Genomic DNA, 18963 nt, shown 5'->3' with positions numbered 1-18963 from the left:
GTGGTTGTATAAACTTACACCTCCCATCAGATCATTTGATGAGTTGGTAAACAAATTTATAACACAATACTCCTATATTATTCAACACGCTATCACCATGTTGGATGTATGTAACACCAAACAAAAGAACAATGAAACATTCATGGTGTTTCTTCAGCATTGGAGATGCATGGTTTTGAGATATCCTCAAGACATGCCTGAAAAGGAAAAGATGGAGATCTTTATTGATAATCTAAATAGTGAGATGAGTTATCAACTCAAACTCCAATGCATACCATCTTTTGCCAAGTTGATAGAAAACAGAATCCAAGTGGAGGAAGCCTGCATCAAGAAGGAACATTGAACTTCTTTAAGGAAGGCACTAACTAATCAAACACTCACCCCTTTAACAATCAAAATAACAACACTTTAGACAAACCAGATTTTGGACAAAAAACAAAAATGTTGTTAACGATGGGGTAGTTGGTGCTAATGATGTGAAGTCCAAACAACCAGTATTGGCTTTATCAAGTAACCCACAATCTAACAAAAATCAAAGAAGTGTTAATCAAGGCACTAACACTTACCCGCAAAATACCACTCAAGGACCTTAAATTTCAAACACCAACAACAATACCTAAGGCCACACCAATAACCAAGGCAACGACACTAACCGAGGGAATAATACAAACCAAAGAGGCAACACCAACACTTTCCCGAATAGACGCATCTAAACACCATTGGGGCAAACCTTAGAATCAGCATTTCAAGAACTCTTGGTGAACAAGATTATCACATTTCCAGTCGTGAACAACTTGGAACCATAGGTCAAACCACCTTGGTGGAATGACTCGTATTTTTGTGATTTTCATAGAAAAAAAGGACATCACACAAATGATTGCATGAGGCTTAAGAACATCATTGAGGACATGATCGATAGAGGTGATTTGATAGTTGATGGTTTCAAAACAAACGGTGACCATGATGCCTTTAAAAATCCTCTTCCAAATTACAACAAGGGAGGAGCTTCATCATCAAACGATACTAGAGGAGCTCATATAAATCACTTGTACAATAACACCATCAATCACATATCGACAGATGACAACCAAATAAATGTCATAAAAATCAAGGACAAACAAGATCACGCGTCGATAAATGTGACAACCAGAGCTCAAAAATATATATTGAAAGGGCATACATCAACATCCGCCACTATCCCTAAAACCCAATATAATTTGGTTGATCAACTGCAGAGAACTCCCGCTCAAATATCCATACTTGAGTTACTCAAACTCTGGCCAAAATATAAGGACATCTTAGAGAAAGCATTTGTTGAAACAAACATTCCTAAAGATCTGGGCATTGATAGATTCCAAACCATGGTGGCTCATATGACAGGGCCTCATAACCTTACATTTTCTGAACACGATGATGTCTCCTTGAATCATCTCCATAACACTCCTCTCCATATTGAAGTCTTAGTCTATAAACATTGAGTTAAGAGAGTGTTAATAGATGGAGGAGATGGTCTCAATATTTGTACTTTAAAGCTTATCTGTGCATTGGGCTTCTCTAAGCATTCTATTGATCCAAACAAAAAATCACCATCAAGGCCTATGATGATTAAGAAAGGCCATCCAAAGGAACAATAATACTACCTGTTCAGGTAGGACCAATACAAAAGGATACCATGTGCCAAGTCTTAGACATAGACTTAACATACAATATTTTATTGGGTCATCCTTGGATACATGAAATGCAAGCAGTGCCTTTGACATACCATCAGTGTATCAAATTCCCATACAATGGACTAGAAATTGCCATATATGCAGATAATAACCCTTTTCAGCATTGCAATGCTATGAGGTCAGCTCAAGATAGCCCGGTTCCACACAACAAGGAGGCTCAAGCTTCCTCACCATTCGATCATCATCAAGAAAATCTCAAGTATTTATCCATAGACTTCCAACAAAAGATGAAAATCAAAGATCAAGGCATGGGGGAATACTCTTTTGAATCCATGTGTCTATCAAAATTGCCAACATCTCCAAAATCTTAAGGACAACCTTCGACATCAACACATCAAGCAACCCAACCCATCACAAAGTTTGATGGCAAATTTATCCAATTGGGCACACTGGCCAATGAATCAGAAGAGAAAGACATCCTTAGTTGGCTATACAAGGATGAAGAAGAGGTTAGAGTTTCTACCCTAGAGGTGGCCATACCAATACAACAATATGGAAAACGATTCCAGATCATGCAATAGATGGGATACAATGACAAAGGACCTATAGCCAAGCGTCAGGAAGGCATTACAGAACCTCTAGAACCTCCTTCACAATTTTCATGAGACAAAACAGGACTGGGATATGGACATGGTATACCACCTAGGCAAAAACAAAATAAGTATCAAAAACCTCGCTAGAAAGCAAAGAAGAAATACAATGATAACTCATGGCAAGAAGCGCTACACCAAGCAGATGAAATGACAAGGAAAGATCAAGAACACCAAGAAATAGAGAAACGACAAGAGGAACTGGCCATTCAAATGGAAGAAGCCTCTTATGATAAAGTGCATAATGTGCAAGAACTTGTTCAAACCAAGGCAGAGTCACCACCCAAAGAAATCACTACTCCTCAAGGAGAAATAGTGTATGAACTGATAAATCAATGATGAACAGTTAGTACCAAACCGGTACTGAGAGGGGGGTTGAATCAGTACTGGTAAAAACACTTTTCCTTGAATCGGTTTGACTGAGAACCCTGCACATTGACTGGCAAGCAATAACACCAGTCTAAACCAGATTACTACTAGTTAAGCATAGTGAAAGACATAAATCGGTAACTCATCTTTCCACACAATCTAACATCTTATTTTCACTTCACCCATATGCATACACTAGTAATACTTCAACTGAAATGTAAAGACTTACTGGTTCAACATGCTTTACCACTTTAATAGAGAATAACAAAGCATCACATGAAAAAACATCACACATAACACACATATTTTTCATGTGGAAAACCAACTGGGAAAAACCACGGTGGGGATGAATACCCACAAGCTGTTCTTTGAACCCTTTTGAAGTCCACTCTATTAGGAGCCTAGTCCGGTTAAAGACTTTACAATAGGTTCTGTTAGGAACTGATCCTGCTAGGGATCACCCAGTTAAGGGATGGCTAAAATACCCGGTTAAGGGTTAAACCCTGTTAAAGGTTACCTTGTTAGAGGATTTTTAGAACTCAATGATTTTGAGTCACCCTATTAAAGGATTTTACAGCAAGCCGATTAAAGCTACCCTATTAAGGGATTTTCCAACTGTTGAAGTGGTTAGAGGTCAATAGGTATTACAATGATTCAATAACAACACTCAATACCAATGCAGATCTGCTTTAATTCCTTCCTTCTGCACTCACACTCTGCAGGTATCTATTCTCTTATATGTTCTAGCAAGAATCATGTATCTTTGCACTTAGATACACACACAACATTTGCCAACAACCTCAACATGAAAAACAAAATTGACCTTATAGGAAACAGATAGGTCGGTAGCATAAACCCTAAACCCTAAACATTTAGGTTAAGCAATTCAGTCGGTTCAATCCTAACCATTGATCATATTGCATTGATTACAATAGTCTTGAACAGTTCTCAAGACGTTCTCCATCATTCATTCTTCACCACTTCTAGTAGGCTGATATCCCATCATGCATTCTCCACCATTTACAGAGACTTCGCACATTCCCGAGGTAGATAGGATCAATCTCCTTCATGCAAGATCCTTCATGCGCACAAGGCTAACGTTGCAACATAATCTATTCTTCATTACAATGCTAACACATCACATAATGTCATCGGTTGAATCACATAGGCATAGAACACTTCAACCGGAAACCCTAAAGCTAAGACTACCAATCGGTAGTCATACCATATGAAACCTTAATACAAAAAATTCCATGTACTGGTTCACATTCCAACATACCGGTTCACTTGGACAAACATACCGCTTCACTTTTTCACATATACCGGTTCACATTTCAATGTACCGGTTCACTTGGACAACCATACCGCTTCACTTTTTCACATATACCAGTTCTCTTGCAAGTGCTTACTTCAATATATTGGTTCACTCTTCATCATATTGACATCAATGACAATCATACAATATCATCATGTCAACATACTCTGCACATATGCCAACAATATCCCCCTTTGGCATTGATGGTAATATACAAAGATATCTCTGAGCTTCACATCTTCTCCCCTAATATTGCAGATATCTTTTCTGCTTCACATCTTCTCCCACTTTGACAACAATGCCAAAGTGAAGGCATAAGCATCTATGTTCTACTATGTTGCTCCCCCTAAGGAGTAGCATCCTTCAACACACCAATCCTAAGAAAAATATATCAATGTAAGTCCTGACTAATGTGGAGCACACTCCTTTAGTTTACCTCTTGAAGGGGCAACACCCCTAATTCACCTCTCAAATAGGTAAAGGTAGCCTTTGGTAGAGGCTTGGTGAATATGTCTGCTAATTGCTCCTTACTGGAAACATGTTCTAGTACAACTTCTTTGTTCTGAACCTTTTCCCTTAAGAAATGATACTTAAGCTCAAAGTGCTTGGTTCTAGAATGTAAAACTAGATTCTTGGAGATGTTAATCGCACTTGTGCTGTCACAAAATATACTTACCAGTTCAGATACAGGAACTTTGAAGCCATTTAATACATGCTTCATCCAAATTGTCTGGGTGCAGTTTATAAATGCTGCAACATACTCCGCTTCTACTATAGACTGAGAGATACATTTTATTTCTTACTCATCCATGAGACTAGTCTTCCACTAAGAAAGAATGCACCACTGGTTGTTCTCTTCCGATCATCCACATTACTAGCCCAGTCAACATCTGTAAACACTTTCAGGTTGAAATCATTACTATATGGATACCATAATCCGTAGTTAATAGTTCCCTTCAAATATCTCAGAATCCGCTTGACTGCTACCAAGTGGGATTCTCTTGGGCTTTTCTGGAACCGTGCAAAAATGCCCACTGCATGTGCAATGTCTGGTCTGCTATGTACTACATAGTGCAATTCACTAATCATTGATTGGTATTCCTTCTCATTTACCAACCCTGAGTCATCCTCTTTGGATAATTTACAACCAGTCACCATCGGTGTACCAACTGGTTTGCTATCTTCCATGCCAAAGGTCTTCAAAACCTCTTTGACATATTTGGACTGAGTGATAAAGATTCCATCTTTCATTTGTTGAATCTGTAGTCCAATGAAGAACTTAATCTCCCCTATAAGTGACATTTCAAACTCCTTTTTCATCTCATCTGCAAAATCATGACTCATCTTGTCATCTCCTCCAAAGATTATGTCATCAACAAATACCTCACAGATCAGAATCTGATCTCCTTCTGACTTCAGGTAGATATTACTATCCTCACTTGTTCTCTCAAATCCAATCTTTACAAGATGGGAGTGCAAGTGTTCATACCATGCTCTAGGTTCCTGCTTTAGTCCATACAAGGCCTTATGTAGTCTACACACCATGTCACTATCTTCTGATAGGGCAAACCCATCTGGTTGCTCTATATACACCTCCTCTTCTAGTATTCCATTCAGGAATGCAGACTTTACATCCATTTGATATACTTTGAATCCCTTGAATGCTGCATATGCAAGAAGCATACTAACTCCTTCCAATCTAGCTACTGGAGAAAAGGTTTCTCCATAGTCTTCTCCTTCTTCTTGGGCATATCCTTTACACACAAATCTGGCTTTGTTTCTAACCACTAAGCCATCTTCATTCAACTTATTTTTGAAAACCCTTTTGGTGCCAATGACATTTTTATGCTCTGGTCTAGGTACCAAAGACCATGTACCATTATTTTCTATATGGTCAAGTTCCTCTTCCATTTCCTTGATCCAACATTCATCTTTATGTGCCTCTCTGAATGTTTTAGGCTCAAATTCAGAGATCATGCAAGAGTTTTCTCTAATCTTTCTTCTTGTAAGAATTCCTGCATCCTTATCTCCTATGATCTGCTTAGGATCATTATTCAACTTTACATACCTAAGAATGTTCTTAGTTGTTTCCTCTTTCTTTTCTTCTTCATCCTCATCTTCATCAGCATCAACATCCACCAGTGTAGGAGCATTGTTACTGGTGCTTGGCTGTTTTGCAACCGGTTCCCAAAAGGTTACTACCAATTCATCTCCTACTTGCTCACTGTCAATTTCCTCAGATTTCTCAGAGGTTTCATCAACTCTAACATTGATGCTTTCAACAATTCTCTGAGTCCTATTGTTGAAACATTTGAGAGCTTTTCTCTTTGTGGAATACCCTAGGAATATTCCCTCATCACACTTAGCATCAAATTTGCTCTGATGTTCACTCCTCTTGATATAACATCTACTACCAAACACTTTGAAGTAGCTTACCACCAGTGTCTTACCGGTCCAATACTCATAAGGTGTTTTATCCTTGCCCTTTTTGATGAGTACCCGGTTCATTGTGTAGACTATAGTGCTCACCGCTTCTCTCCAAAAGGTGTGAGCAACCTTTCCTTGGAACAACATAGTTCTAGCTGCTTCAACCACAGTTAGGTTGTTTCTTTCTGCTAGGCCATTCTACTGTGGAGTTTGAGGGGAAAACAATTGTCTCTTGATGCCATTCTCTTCACATTATTGGTTGAATTCATCGGAAGTGAATTCTCCTCCTTGATCAATTCTTAAGCACTTAATCCTCTTACAACTTTCTTTTTCTACAAGTTCTCTGAAGGCTTTGAAATTTCCAAAAGCTTTAGATTTGTCCTTCAAGAATGTGAACCACATCATTCTTGAGCAATCATCAGTAAGAATCATAAAATACCCATCTCCCTGTACACTCCTAGTTTTCATAGGACCACTCAAATCAGTATGCACAAGATCAATAAATTGTCTATAGTGAAAGGTTTACCTTTGAAGGTTGAGGAAGACATTTTCCCCAGTTGACACTCTCTGTACAAAGGATTCTTCGGTTTGCTCAGTATAGGTAATCCTCTAACTGCTTTGATCTTACTGGCCTTCACAATATTATAAAAGTTTACATGGCAAAGTCTCCTATGCCATATCCAGCTCTCCTCAAACTTAGCCACTAGACATGTACTGACATTAGCATTTAGCTGAAATAGGTTTCCTTTGGTCCACATACCGGTAGCCATTAGTTCACCATTCTTTCCTTTGATTTTGCACACTCCATTTCTGAATTCTAGAGTGAGTCCATTATCATTCAGTTGAGCAACACTCAAAAGGTTGTGTCTAAGACCTTGTACCCAATACACATTGTCAGCACTGCTTCTTCTATTCAGAGAGATGGACCCTCTGCCTTTTACCATACATGGTGCATCATTACCAAAACGAACCACACCACCATCATACTCTTCCAGAGATAGAAACTTACTCCGGTCACCAGTCATATGGTGAGAATAGCCACTGTCAATAATCCACTCATTGGAATTATCAAAGCAGGAGATCTGACACATCTTCCTTGACTGCTACAAACACAATATCTTGATTTTCTTCATCTTCTGATTCCTCATTAGTGACACCTTCATCAACTACTACAAAACAGTTTCTTCGGTTTCCTCCTTTGAAGTTCTTGAACCTCTCCGGTTTGTCCTTGTTGTCACCATTAGGGCAGTTTACAACAATGTGTCCTATCCGGTTACAAGAAAAACATTTCAAAGGAAGCTTACCTCTGTATTTACCGGTTCCCTTGGGAAGTCTCTTGGCAAGAAGAGCTTCAAATTCCTTCAGGATCTCCTCATCATCCATTTCTCTACTTTGTCTTGGTTCACCACTGGTACTAGCTTCTTTGCCTTTTCTAGATGGTGCAACAGATGTTCTGAAGGCTGATTTAGTCTTCTGAATACTACCATCATAATTATTTAGCTCATAAGCTATTAACTTTGCAATGATGGAGTCCAGGGATACCTTTGTCTTGTCTATACACCTCAACTCCTGAATAGCAGCAACCCTTATTGCATAGACCAGTAATAAGGATCTCAAAACTTTGCTAACAATAGTGGAATCTTCCATTTTACCACCTGTACTCTTGATATCTCCAACAACAGTTCTAATTCTTATTCCATATTATTGAATGGTCTCTCCTTCAACCATCCGTATGTATTCAAACTTTCCCCTAAGGCTTTCTTCCTTAGCTTGTTTGACATGCTCATCACCGCCATAGATATTCTCAAGGGCATCCCATACTTCTTTGGGATTCTCTTTGTCCTGAACATCAATAAACTCAATGTCAGATAAATTGCTAATGAGGGCTTCCATGACTTGCCCATTCTCCTGAATCTCTCTCTTTTGATCATTGGTGAGAGTACCGGTAGGGATAACATAAGCATTCTCAACATAGCTCCAATGTTGAGCACCCATGCTTCTGATGTATATCTTCATTCGGTCCTTCCATATTTTAAAGTTGTCTCTATTAAACTTTGGACCTTCCCTCTTCATCATTAGAGTAGGATATTTACCTCAAGTGGTTAAGCTTACAACACAGAGGACCTGGAGGATGCTCTGATACTAATTGATGAATCAATGATGAACAGTTAGTACCAAACTGATATTGAGAGGGGAGGGGGTGAATCAGTACTGGTAAAAACACTCTTCCTTGAACTGGTTTGACTAAGAACCCTACACATTGACTGGCAAGCAATAACACCAGTCTAAACTAGATTACTACCAATTAAGCATAGTGAAAGACATAAATCGGTAACTCATCTATCCACACAATCTAACATCTTATTTCCACTTCACCCATATGCATACACTAGTAATACTTCAACTAAAATGTAAAGACTTACTGGTTCAACATGCTTTACCGCTTAACAGAGAATAACAAAGCATCACATGAAAAGCATCACACATAACACACATATTTTTCATGTGGAAACCCAATTGGGAAAAACTACGGTGGGGATGAATACCCACAAGCTGTTCTTTGAACCCTTTTGAAGTCTGCTCTGTTAGGAGCCTAGTCCAGTTAAAGACTTTACAATAGGTTCTATTAGGAACCGATCCTGCTAGGGATCACTCGGTTAAGGGATGGCTAAAATACCCTGTTAAAGGTTACCTTGTTAGAGGATTTTTAGAACTCAATGATTTTGAGTTACCCTGTTAAAGGATTTTACAACAAGCTAGTTAAAGCTACCCTGTTAAGGGATTTTCCAACTGTTGAAGTGGTTAGAGGTCAATAGGTATTACAATGATTTGGTAACAACACTCAATGCCAATGCAGATCCGCTTTAATTCCTTGCTTCTGCACTCACACTCTGCAGGTATCTATTCTCTTATCTGGTCTGGCAAGAATAACATATCTTTGCACTTAGATACACACACAACATTTGCCAACAAACTCAACATGAAAAACAACATCGACCTTATAGGAAACAGATAGATCATTAGCATAAACCCTAAACCCTAAACATTTAGGTTAAGCAATTCAATTGGTTCAATCCTGACCATTGATCATATTGCATTGATTACAACAGTCTTGAACAGTTCTCAAGACGTTCTCCATCATTCATTATTCACTGCTTCTAGGAGGCTAATAACCCATCACGCGTTCTCCACTGTTTACAAAGACTTTGCACATTCCCAAGGTAGATAGGATCAATCTCCTTCATGCAAGATCCTTCACATGCACAAGGCTAATGTGGCAACATAATCTGTTCTTCATTACAATGCTAACACATCACACAATGTCATCAGTTGAATCACATAGGCATAGAACACTTCAATCGGAAAGCTTGAAGCTTAGACTACCAACCAGTAGTCATACCATATGAAACCCTGATACAAAACATTCCATATACCGGTTCACATTCCAACATACCGGTTCACTTGGACAAACATACCGCTTCACTTTTTCACATATACCGGTTCACATTTCAACATACCAGTTCACTTGGATAGTTATACCGCTTCACTTTTTCACATATACCGGTTCTCTTGCAAGTGCTTACTTCAATATATCGGTTCACTCTTCGTCATATTAAAATCAATGACAATCATACAATATCATCATGTCGACATACTCTGCACATATGCCAACATGAACAAATGCAAAGGGTAAAAACAAGCTCTGATTCTGAATCAAAAAAAACTACAAGACTAGTATCAATTATCAAAGATGTTTTCTTACCCTACAACGTACCTGTTAGCAGCAGTGAGAGACTCTAGGACAGTACTTATGAAACTGATTCTAATGACTATGAATGGGGTAGTTGTTTAGATATTACTGAGGATATCGGGGTAGGTATTATTCATTCATCCACACCCCTTTCTCAGGAGGGACAAGGCACAAAGTATTGATCAGTTGAATTCGGACCATGACATATCTATGAGGCTAAGGAGAATGAGCAACAACAATACGAACAAGTCTACATCGAAGATGATACCATCGAAGACCTTGACAATATCATTAACCTAACCAACATCCCAAACAACTATAATGATGCGTATATCATGACACTTACTGCAACCGATCTCAACCCACCAAATGAATCTCTACCACTCATATTTCCTGTTTTGATAGACTGGGAAGAACCTGAACACCATGATATACCCATTTTTTTAGATGATGAATCCATTGTCCATTATCTATGTACAAACAAACTAGAAATCTGCTCTACCAGTGAACAAAATAATGATATCTGCAATCAGGGGAGTGCCAAGTCTCTCAGTCGTAAAAATGAAAGAAACAAAGGGTCTAATACTAAAAACTAGTAAATGGCAGTATTAGATCACAAAAAAAGTAAAAATAAAGGATGCATCTGCGGGTGAAAACCTTTTTGAGGCACCTAAGGATGGGAGACTTGACACTTTTCTTGAACACTACCAAGAGAGGTCACCCATATTGATCGAGCCCACTCAATTAGTAAACATTGGTACAGAAACAATAGTCAAAGCCATACACCTAGCAGAATCACTGATAGAAAAAGAGCAACCGGATTTTATCAAATTCTTTAAAGAAAAGAAAATCAATTTTGCGTGGTCGTATGCAGATATGCCTGGAATAGATCCGAACTTGATCATGCATCATTTATCCATCGCTCCAAAAGCTAAGCCAGTCAAACATAAATTAAGAAAGATGGACCCACATGTGGCATTGTTGGTCAAAGCTGAACTAAAGAAGTTATTAGATGTCGGGTTCATTTGACCTATAGACTATACTGAATGGATTTCAAACATTGTACCAGTTTCAAAACCTGACAGAAGCATCATAATATGCACAAATTTTAGAGATGTCAGCAAAGCCTGTCCAAAGGATGATTTTCCTTTGCCCAGCATCGACATAATTGTGGATCTAACAGTGGGTCATGCAATGTTATCATTAATGGATGGTTTCTTTGGTTATAATCAAATCAAAATTTCCCTAGAGGATCAAGATAAAACTATGTTCATCTGCCCATGGGGACATATTGTTGGAACGTCATGCCTTTTGGCTTCAAGAATGTTGGGGCAACTTATCAAAGAGCCATGATGACAATCTTCCACGATATGATGCATACCTTCATGGAGGACTATGTGGATGATTTACTGGCTAAATCACACCTAGGAAGAACATTTGGGCATATTAGATAAAATATTTCAAAGATTAGAATAGGTCAAGGTCAGACTAAACCCTAAGAAGTGTGTCTTCAGGGTCACATCAGGCAAACTATTAGGCTACATTGTGTCCGCAAAGGGCATTGAAGTAGATCCAACGAAGGTACATGCCATCATGGAGATGCCACCTCCCAAGAACATTAGCCAACTTAGATCTCTACAAGGAGGAGTGCAGTCTATCAGGCAATTCATAGCCCAACTAGCAGATAAAAGTTTACCATTCAATCATCTGCTACATAAGAAGATACCTTTCAGATGGGAAGCCAAGTGTGCGGAATCATTCTACCAACTCAAGCAATATTAATGAATCTGCTAGTTTTGGTACCACCAATATAAGGGAAGTCACTCATTCTCTATATATCAAAAATTGAAGTATCATTGGGGGCACTGCTAGCACAAGAAGATAAAAAAGGCAAGGAACGAGCTATATATTACATCAGCAGAACATTAAATGGATATGAGCTAGATTATACATTCATTGAGAAAGCTTGCTTAGCTGTAGTATTTGCCTCTCAAAAGTTCCATCACTACATGCTAGCCCATACAATCAAGCTGGTAGGAAAAACTTATCCTCTTAAGTATTTACTCAGCAAATCAGCTCTTACAGGCCGATTGGCTAAATGGGTCAAGATTCTCAGTGAGTTTGATATCCAGTACATAGAGCATCAAGCTATCAAAGGATAGGTTATTGCAGATCAACTGGCTGAAGCACCACTACCAAATAAAAAACCTACGCAGGTGGAGTTCCAGACATGGATGTCCTTACTATCACACCCAAGCAATGGACCCTATACTTTGATGGATCATATACCCAATATGGATCGGGTGCCGACATCTTGTTCGTTACTTCAGAAGGGCACACAATTCCATGATCTTATAGATTGATGTTTCCATGCACCAACAACATCATTGAATATGAAGCCCTGGTCACAGGAATCAAACTGGTTGTGGAATGGAGAATCACGAAATTGAGAGTTTATGGGGATTCTCAATTAGTCATCAATCAAATCAACGATGAATATCAGACAAAGCATGATAAACTAATTCCCTATAAGAGAATGCTGGATGATTTCAAACAGTACTTTGTACACATCACCTTCGAGCAAATACCAAGGTTGGACAACAGAGTGGCCGATTCAATGGCCACTATTGCTTTACTGCTGCAAATTCCAGAGAAACAAAGTCGTTATGAGTTCCTGGTAGAGCAACTATTTTCCCCAGCCTATGACAATTCTGCATCCCAAGTCATCTATGCCTTAACCAGTTCAGACTCCCCTCTATACGGGACAATCTATGAATATCTTAAGAATAATACCCTACCACTCAACCTATCTCATAACCAAAAACACACCTTCATCCGACAAGCCGCCCGTTATACTTTAACTGTTGACACCCTTTACCGTCGAGGTCTAGATGGTATGCTTCTTTGTTGCCTTGATCGTAATGAATCTGACTCTGCCTTACACGAGCTTCACGAGGGTATCTATGGCATGCATTTAAGTGGTCCTACTCTCACCAAGAAACTTTTGAGAATGGGATATTACTAGCTGACAATGGAGAAAGAGTAATATCAATTTGCAAAGAAATGTCCTAAGTGCCAAATTCATGGCAATCTTATCCATGCACCAACATAGGAGCTACATTTGTTTACAACATCTTGGCCTTTCTATTAGTGGGGACTTGATTTAGTAGGGAAAATCCATCCTTCCTCTTCAAATGGACACAATTTCATTATCACTGCAACAAAGTATTTGACAAAGTGGATTGAAGCAGTCCCGATGACCACAGTAACTGGAAAATAGATTGCCTCATTTATTCTCAATTATCTCATTTGCAGATATGGTATTCCCAGTTCCATTATCACAAACAATGGGAGTCCTTTCAAAAATCAAGATGTACGAGAGCTATGTGAATGATTCAAAATCCAACATCTCTTCTCTACACCTTACTACCCACAGGGGAATGGTCAAGCAAAAGCATCAAATAAAACAATCTTGAAAATCCTCAAGAAAATAGTAAATGATGCGGGCAAGGATTGGCATGTACAACTCAATTTGACACTTTGGGCATATAGGACTAGCATTTAGACACCTATAGGAGCTACACCATATTCATTGGTGTATAGATCATAAGCAATTTTGCCTCTTGAGTTAGAAATACCCTCTCTTAGACTATCTTTAAAAGGCCTCATACCAGATGAGGAGTATGGAGTCAAGAGATTGCATGAACTAGAGCTTCTTGATAAAAAATAACAACATGCCTATGATCATCTCAAGGCATATTAGTAGCAAATGTGCAGAAGCTACAATCGCAGAGTCATTCCTAGGGCTTTCAAAGTCAGTGATCTTGTACTAAAGGAAAATCCAAGAAATCAACAAGATTGAGAAAAGAAGGGGAAGTTTGAACCTAACTGGTTGGGTCCCTTTGTCATCATATTAGCCTATGGATTAGGTGCTTATCAGCTAACAAAATCAGAAGGGGACGTGCTTGACGAACCTGATAACTCAATGATGAACAAATAGTACCAAACCAGTACTGAAAGGGGGGGGGGGGTGAATCAGTATAGACAAAAACACAATCCTAAAACCGGTTTGTCAACAGACACTATGTTTTGACAGACAATCAGTAACACTGGTCTTAAACAGAGGACAACTGGCAAAACCCAGAATAATTGAGACAAGCATAAACCGGTTGACACTTATCTTTTCATACATTCTAATACTTCATTTCCATTTCACCCTAGGCATGAATAGGTAATCTATAATTAAAAGATATATAAGCAGCTAGATCAACATGATTTACCTTCAGACACAAATCACTCAAACCATCACAAGAATATCACCACACATAACACACAGATTTTTCACAAGGAAACCCAACTGGGAAAAACTACGATGGGGATGAATACCCACAAGCTATTTTGAACTCTTTAGAAGTCCACTCTATTAGGAGCCTTGTTCGGTTAAAGACTGATACAATAGGTCTTGTTAGGAACTGATCTTGTTAGGGATCACTCGGTTAAGGGATGGCTAGAATACCCGGTTAAGGGTTAAACCCTGTTAAAGGTTACCTTGTTAGAGGATTTAAAGAACTCAATGGTTTTGAGTCACCCTGTTAAAGGATTTACAGCAAGCTGGTTAAAGCTACCCTATTAAGGGACTTCCCAACTGTTGAGGTGGTTAGAGATCAACAGGTATTACAATGATCTGGTAACAACACTCAATGCCAATGCAGATCCACTTTAGCTCCTCTTCACCTTCTGCACTTACACTCTGCAGGTATCACTTCTCTCCTCTCGTTTGGCAAGAATCACATATCTCTTCTCTTGGATACACACATACAACTTTTGCCAACAACTTTAGAAAGAAACACAACACCGACCTTATAGGAAAATAGATAGGTCGGTAGCATAAACCCTAAACCCTAAACCTGTTAGGTTAAGGAATTCAAACCGTTCAATCCTAATTGTTGAGCACATTGTATTAAATGCAACAGTCTTGATCCAATCTCAAAACGTTCTCCATCATTCGTTTTCCACCGATTTCATGGTAGCTGATAACCCATCACGCGTTATCACCGTTTACAGACTTCACACATTCCTGAGGTAGATGGGAACAATCTCCTTCATACAAGATCCTTCACGGACACAAGGCTAACATGGAAACATGATCTATTCTTCATTACAATGCTAACTCATCACACAAAGTCACCAATTGAGCCACGCAGGCTTGAAGCACTTCAACCGGAAACCCTGAAGTTGAGACTACCAACCGGTAGTCATACAAAGCTTCCATGTGCCGGTTCCCATAACCACATGCCAGTTCACAGTGTTATATCAGTTCTCACTTATACCGATTCTCAACACTTCAGCATATTGACATCAATGACAACATACAATATCATTATGTCCTCATACCGCTTCACATAATGCCAACAATCTCCCCCTTTGGCATTGATGGCAATATACAAAGATATCTCTCCGCTTCACATCTTCTCCCCCAATTTCTGCAGATATCTTCTCCGCTTCTCTTCTTCTCCCCCTTTGACAACAATGCCAAAGTGGAGGCACAAGTTTCCCTATTCCATTATGCTGCTCCCCCTAAGGAGTAGCATCCTTCAACACATCAATCTTGAAGAAAAATTTGACTATGCAATACTTGACTGATGTGGAGCATATACCTTTAGTTTACTTCCTGAAGGGGTAGCACCCCTAATTCACCTCTTAAGTACATAAATGTATCCTTTGGGAGAGGCTTGGTGAATATGTCTGCTAACTGCTCCTTACTGGAGACGTGTTCCAGTGCAATTTCTTTGTTTTGAACCTTTTCCCTCAAGAAATGATACTTAAGCTCAAAGTGCTTGGTTCTTGAATGTAAAACTGGATTCTTGGAGATGTTAATTGCACTAGTATTGTCACAAAATATACTTACCAGTTTAGATACAGGAACTTTGAAGCCATTTAATACATGCTTTATTCAAACTGTCTAAGTGCAGTTCATGAAAGCTACAACATACTCTGATTCTACTATAGACTGAGAGATACAACTCTTCTTTTTACTCATCCATGAGAGCAATCTACCACTAAGAAAGAATGCACCACCGGTTGTGCTGTTTCGGTCATCTATATTACCAGCCCAATCAACATCTATGAACACTTTTAGGTTAAAATCATTATTGTATGGATACCATAACCCATAGTCAATAGTTCCCTTCAGATACCTAAGAATCCACTTAACTGCAACCAAGTGGGATTCTCTTGGGCTTTTCTGGAACCTTGCAGTAATGCCAACTGTAGGTGTAATATTTGGTCTACTATGCACTACATAATGCAACTTACCAATCATTGATCGATATTCCTTCTCATAAACCAATGCTGAGTCATCCTCTTTGGATAATTTACAACCGGTCACCATCGGTGTACCAACCGGTTTGCTATCTTCCATGCCAAAGGTCTTCACCACCTCTTTGACATACTTGGACTGAGTGATAAAGATTCCATCTTTCATCTGCTGAATCTGCAGTCCAATGAAGAACTTAATCTCCCCTATGAGTGACATCTCAAACTCTTTCTTCATCTCATTTGCAAACTCATGACTCATCCTGTCATCTGCACCAAAGATAATGTCATCAACAAATACCTCACAGATCAAGATCTAATATCCTTCAGACTTCAAGTAGATATTGCTATCTTCACTTGTTCTCTCAAATCCAATCTTCACAAGATGGGAGTGCAGGCATTCATACCATACTCTAGGTGCCTTCTTTAGACCATATAAGGCTTTATGTAGCCTACACACCATGTCACTATCTTCAGATAGGACAAACCCATCTAGTTGCTCTATATACACCTCCTCTTCAAGTACACCATTTAGGAATGCAGATTTTACATCCATTTTATATACTTTGAATCCTTTAAAAGATGCATATGCAAGAAGCATACTAACTCCTTCCAATCTAGCTATAGGAGAAAAGGTTTCTCCATAGTCTTCTCCTTCTTCTTGGGCATATCCTTTGCACACCAGTCTGGCTTTGTTCCTAATCATTGTACCATCCTCATTTAGCTTATTTCTAAAAACCCATTTGGTACCAATGACATTTTTATGCTCTAGTCTGGGTACCAAAGACCATGTACCATTTTTCTCTATCTGGTCAAGTTCCTCTTCCATTGCCTTGATCTAGTATTCATCTTTATGTGCCTCTTTGAATGATTTAGGCTCAAATTCAGAGATCATACATGAGTTTTCTTTGACCTTTCTTCTTGTAAGGATTCCTGCATCCTTATCTCCTATGATCTGCTTAGGATCATGATTCAGCTTGACATAATGAGGAATGGTCTTGATAGATTCCTCTTGCTTTTCTTCTTCATCCTCATCTCCATCAGTATCAACATCTACATCTACCGATGTAGGAACACTGTTACTGGTACTCGGTTGACTGACAATCGGTTCCCATAAGGTTACAACCGGTTCATTTACCACTTGCTCACTGCCGGTTTCCTCAGTTTTCTTAGAGGTTTTCTCTTGGTGGAATACCCTAGGAATATTCCCTCATCACATTTCACATCAAATTTGCTTTGGTGTTCACTCCTCTTGATGTAACATTTGCTACCGAACACTCTAAAGTAGCTAACCATAGGTGTCTTACCAGTCCAATACTCATAAGGAGTTTTATCCTTTCCTTTCTTGATGAGTAACTGGTTCATTGTGTAGACTGCAGTGCTCACTACTTCTCTCCAAAAGGTGTGGGCTACCTTTCCTTGAATCAACATGGTTCTAGCTGCTTCAACCACAGTCCAGTTATTCCTCTCTGCTAGGCCATTTTGCTGTGGAGTCCGGGGGGCAGACAGTTGTCTCTTGATGCCATGTTCTTCATAGTACTTGTTGAATTCACCGGAAGTGAATTGCCCTCCTTGATCAGTTCTTAGGCACTTGATTCTTTTACCGCTTTCCTTCTCTACTAATGCTCTGGAAGCTTTGAACTTTACAAAAAATTCAGAATTATCTTTCAAGAATGTGACCCACATCATTCTTGAGCAGTCATTAGTGAGAATCATGAAGTACCTATCACCCTACACACTCCCAGTTTTCATAGGACCACACAAATCAGTATGCACAAGATTAAGCAAATTGTCAGTAGTGAAAGGTTTACCTTTAAAGGTTGAGGAAGACATTTTCCCCAATTGACATTCTCTGCACAAGGTATTATCCGGTTTTCTTAGCACCGAAAATCCTCTAACTGCCTTGATCTTACTGGCCTTCATAATGTTATCAAAGTTTACATGGCAGAGTCTCCTATGCCATATCCAACTATCATCAAATTTAGCCATAAGACATGCACTTACATTTGCATTCAACTGAAATAGGTTACCTTTGGTCTACATGCCGGTGGCCACCAATTCACTATTCTTTCCTTTGATTCTGCATACTCCATTCTTGAATTGCAGAGTGAGACCACTGTCATTCAGGTAGGCAACACTTAGAAGGTTGTGTCTGAGACCATCAACCCAATACACATTGTCAGCACTACTCTTTCCATTCAGAGAGATGGACCCTCTGCCTTTGACCATACATGGTGCATCATTACCAAAGTGAACTATACCACCATCATACTCTTCCAAGAATAGAAACTTTCTCTGGTCACCAGTCATATGGTGAGAACAACCACTGTCAATAATCCACTCATTGGAATTATCAAACTGGGAGACAAGATTCTTCTTGTCTGACACATCTTCCTTGACAACAACAAACACAATATCTTCATTTTCTTCATCTTCTGATTCCTCATGTGTGACACCTTCATCAAC

The sequence above is a fragment of the Cryptomeria japonica genome, chromosome 10 (genome assembly GCF_030272615.1).
Source record: "Cryptomeria japonica chromosome 10, Sugi_1.0, whole genome shotgun sequence".
Lineage (NCBI taxonomy): Eukaryota > Viridiplantae > Streptophyta > Pinopsida > Cupressales > Cupressaceae > Cryptomeria > Cryptomeria japonica.
The sequence above is the reverse complement of the archived record's forward strand: the minus strand, read 5'-3'. Positions refer to the sequence as shown.